Source organism: Magallana gigas, chromosome 1 (genome assembly GCF_963853765.1).
Source record: "Magallana gigas chromosome 1, xbMagGiga1.1, whole genome shotgun sequence".
Taxonomy (NCBI): domain Eukaryota; kingdom Metazoa; phylum Mollusca; class Bivalvia; order Ostreida; family Ostreidae; genus Magallana; species Magallana gigas.
The window spans coordinates 62,404,912-62,409,748 of record NC_088853.1 but is presented as its reverse complement, the minus strand read 5'-3'; the positions used below and the strand labels follow the sequence as shown (position 1 = coordinate 62,409,748).

The window sequence follows — 4,837 nt, the reverse complement described above, 5'->3', positions numbered from 1 at the left end:
TTTCACAAGTTTAGAATTTTCAAATTTTACAATATTTAACCAAAAAATAGCTTTTAAAAATATTTGAAAAGGTAAATATTGTAAAAACCCCAGCGGGATTCGAACTCATGACTTACAGGTTCCTAGTAAACCCTCTAACCCACTGCGTTAAGGAGTTAGATGACCATTTTTTTTTTATAAACAATACGTCACAACATGGAAGTGTCCCATATCACCTTAAACTCGGAACACCTCTGACCTAATAAGATCGCCGCATTAAATACAAAGTTTGATTTAACTCTAATTTGTTTATCATCAAGAAATTTTGCATCGCTGACAAATAAAGTTTTCTTCTGTATAATGAAATACCAATTAACTGACTATTCGGACAATAGCAAGTTTATTGTCACACTCCACAGCAACTATTTCCCTTGGCTTTGCCTCATTAAATAGTTGCTGTCTTGGGGGACAATAAACTTGCTATTGTCCTCATACCCAGTAAATACTAAATAGGCATATAACATCCCATCCACCTACATTTCATGTTATATAACCTCCCGTTTGTAACCTTCAATTTCACTGTAAAGTCAACACATCTGTCATAGCCGCAAGTTTCACAATTTATTTCTGCTTCTCATGTACTTAAAATTAGGGGCCTAAATATTGCTTACCAATTCCAACAAGAGACATCCCTCTAACTATTGATAATCATTAAAATTCATTTCATGAGCAACAATGATAAACCTTACAGTACAGTCACTCTCAATTTTACAAAAATATTGACGGTACTTTATCCGAAACTCTTCATTGTACCTTTAACTTAGTACACTAACATTTTTATGAAAAGACGGTTTGTCTTAGAATAAGAAAGATAATGCAATTCTGAGAAAAAGAATACCACATATTGCCAATTCCATTGAGGTTTAATAAAAATATGGCAATTTAAGTGAACCCACCATTTCCAATTTCCTTTAGTAAACACAGATTTACAGGGTTCTCCATAGTAAAACATCTTTACCTGACCTTTTAGAGGTCAACTGTTGTTCAACCACCTTTAAAAAGAAACCTTATTCAATACAACATACGCCTACTTGACATAATCATGATAAAAGCTTCACATCACTTAGAAATACCCTTACATGTATACCCCCCCCCCCCCAAATCTTTTGATTTTCATAAAAAGTCATGGTTTGAAATGTTTTACCTAATTTTATGAAACTTATGGCAATTTCCTTGAGTCATTTCTCACACATATTTGAAAACAATCATCAATGATTCTAAAATTTGATCCTAATTATTTGTTTATTTTATTATTTACACCATTTTAATGAACAAATAGACAGCTGTCCTGCTTGTGATTTCTTTTTTTTATGAAAAAAAGTAAGCTAACAATCATATTTAGTGAATATCTAATCTATTTTGATTTCTAGTCTCCATCTAACCATGCTAAAACAGTAAGATACAACCTAAAAGTTAGACATCTGCCTTAAATTAAATTAAAATTCAAACACCCAGGTAGCTGGAGACAGAGTTGATTTCCATGAAAAATGTTCAAAATTTGACATGTTTTTCTCCTTTTTTTATGCATATATACCTTGGAAAGGTAGAAATAGGTTGTTTCTTGTTCATTTCAAAAGTAATTATCATAGCAGATGATATTTCAAAGTCAAATGTACATTTACATATCCTACATGTAATCTTAATGCAGACAATTGGATGGGGGGTGGGGGGGGGTTCAATTATGTAAACACATCTAAATACCTTTATAAAATAAAAAATAAAGGAAACATAATTGCATACTTTTATTGAAAAACAAATTTTCACAATAATTATGAATTTCTTTAAATATATAGCCTTAATTTTGTTTTTCATAATTTCTTATCAAACACAAACCACAACATGGGATGATGCTTTCATAAAGTTCCAATATTGTTCATGCATTATCCGATTTAATTTGAATTACCGGTAAAAAGTCTGTAGAACACAAGGAAATTGCATGTGGATAGAGGTGACAGGTTAATCTCAAGAGCTGACCCACAAGAATCAACAGGTACCGGTAAAAGCCATGTGGTAACAAGAGTCTGTTTTGAGCTGAAATAAAAAAAAAAATAATTAGCTGTGTTTACATACATGTACTAGTAATAGCTGTGTTTACATTGACATATGCATAGTATTTCTGTAAAAAATACACTGACCATGCAGTGTAATAAGTATGACATATCCCAATACATGACATAACATTTAGGCAGTACAAGATCAAAAATTTGCATATCAAGTCATAATATAATATTAAAAAATTTTCATAGGTATAAACACTTATCAAATTGAGAGAGAGAGAGAGTTTGAGAGAGAGAGAGTTTATTACCGTACTTGTAGTGCAACAGTCAATATTTCAATTCGTAAATTACAAACGAATATTACCCACCGAACAGCGTCAAAGTACATGTACTGGTATTAGCTTCTGGTATACCATTTTTTATCAATTCTACTGTGTTTTTTTTTTGCAAATAAATTTAGCGAGGGTTTTTGTTTATTTTCTTATAAATTACATGTTTTAAAAACAATACTATGTGTAATAAGCATAAAACATGTATGAGTAAACTTAATGAAGAATTTTTAATAGATTATTTTTTACAGAATGTGGTACATTACATGTATGTCAATCTTTATAAAACTAACGTATATTTCATGCGCCATAAATTGCAAGTTTTTTTTGTAAATATCATTTACTTGCATGATAGGTATATATGGTCTAACCAAAATTTTCTTCATAAAGCTACAGCTGTATGTACCACATATATGTTTTGTCACAAGTAAACATTTTTTAAAAAAATACCCAAATTCCAACAGTTGAAATAAACTCAACTCATTCTCTGATAAGTTCATTGTGTTTTGTGCGTGCATATCTTATTTGTCTGCTGCAACAGCAGCCAATCAGCGGTAAGCTGAATCCACAAAAAGAAAGTTTGTGTTTTAGGAGCGGGTAAATTGTTTATGCGACACTGTCAAGCAAACCACACCAAATAATAACAAAAAACATAAATATTCACATAAATGTATTGTGTTGTAATTAAAGTAAAGGTTTTTAACACTTATTGCATCTTGCAAAACACGTGATGACCTTAATCATCTGTCATATATCTGATATACATGCATATGTAAAAGATGGGAGAAATAACGACGGAACAAACTGGGATTCGAACCTGGCCCTCTGAATCTCTAGTCAAGTGCTCTACCAACTGAGCTACATGTATCTGGCACCGGTATTCAAACCAGTCTGACCGTCACATTCCTCCCCCTTAAATGATCTTAAATTCACCCTCGAAGATCATCCCTTGCAGGATCGAGTTAACCTGTTAGTTCCAGGGGTTGGTCACAACACCAATATTGTAACAGGATGGGAGAAATAATGAAGGACCAAACCGGGATTTGAACCTGGGCCCCTGAATCTCTAGTCAGGTGTTCTACCAACTGAGCTATCTGGCACTGGTATTCAAACCGGTCTGATTGTCACATATATAAAGAATTATTTTAAACAATGTTGTTCAATAAAAAATAACACTCGCAACCTTCAGTTTTTGTCTGTAATTAATCAATATTGGCGTGCGATCAGTTCTCGCCGAGTACCATTTCTCACCAGTGCATTGTTAGGTCATTTTATCAACACATAAAATTATATACGAAAATATGATGTAACAGTGCACCAGCGAGAAATGGTCCTCGGCGAGAACTGCTCGCACGCCAGTACTGCCAGTAGTCAGATTCAGAAAAGGGAATAAAAAATTACATTTAAAACATTAACAGAGACAATTTAAGTACACATCATAACTGCTAAACAAGAAAAATTATGTGAACTGGTAGAATGGTACACATAGTTCTAAACTTGTAACCTACATGTAGAAGTACATATACCGGGTACCCGTTGGTCTGCTAAACCTCTCTAATGATACAATGATCGGCATCATAAAGATATTAAGTCATGTTTTAACTCTGAAGTCTGAAGTATACAATTTTATTTACTTGAAGTTATGTCTACAGGGTATTCATGACTACATTTGGAGTCTTCTGCACAAGAATATATGATATGTTTCTAATTAGACCCTGCTTTGAATTTTGAGTTGAAAATTCACAATCTGTTATTTTTTTAAATAGATAAATTCAGTTACCCTTTCAAGTCCCCCATGAACCTCGAGCGAGTCTAAACATCCATGAAACATGTAAAAATTACACGTTAGTAAACAAACACCTACACCATAACAAAAACATCTAACAGTGTGCACGTACTTACATGTACATCTATACATACTAAATTTTAACCAGTTAACAAGAAACTTTAAAAGGAGTAAAAGCCTCACCTTCTTCAGTAACATCCACATAAATCACACACTTAAATGTCCATCTTTTGTCCTTTATTACTCGTAGCTTATCAACGGCTGATCGTCGACAGAAGTGTGGCTGTCAGAATTTCCTCGTAAACGATTCACACGAGAAAAATATCCTCCTTAAACAAATATGTAGTATTGTTCCCTGTGCATGTTCATATGTTTCACAGTCAATTGAAAATGCATGTGTACACCGAAAGAATACACAACTTCTCTTCTGCATTACGGCTCTCTCTTTTCTACAATGCCGTTCGTTACTGTTTACATTCCGCGCGCGCGCGCGCGGGGGTTACAAACAGGGGCGCCCCGACAAAAAGTTGCACATAGAACGTTTAAATAATGTGTGTTCATTGAATTCATAAATGATATAAATGAAAAACAATGAAATTGAATCACAACAATTTATTTAAGACGCAACACAACGTAATGCAGTAAATGCCTGGGCCTTAAAGTGGCATTTGCTCGCTTGTGGGTCT

At 33.4% G+C, this 4,837-nt stretch overlaps 1 long non-coding RNA gene across 1 annotated transcript; it reads right to left on the bottom strand.

The window, feature by feature from the left end:
* Window positions 1-1,767: 1,767 nt before the first annotated feature.
* On the bottom strand, window positions 1,768-4,635 carry LOC136274213 (uncharacterized). Its single transcript, XR_010712530.1, has 2 exons — window positions 4,335-4,635; window positions 1,768-2,070 (listed from the first exon to the last, which is right to left on the bottom strand). It is a non-coding gene; the product is annotated as an uncharacterized lncRNA (long non-coding RNA).
* Between the last annotated feature and the right edge of the window lie 202 nt (window positions 4,636-4,837).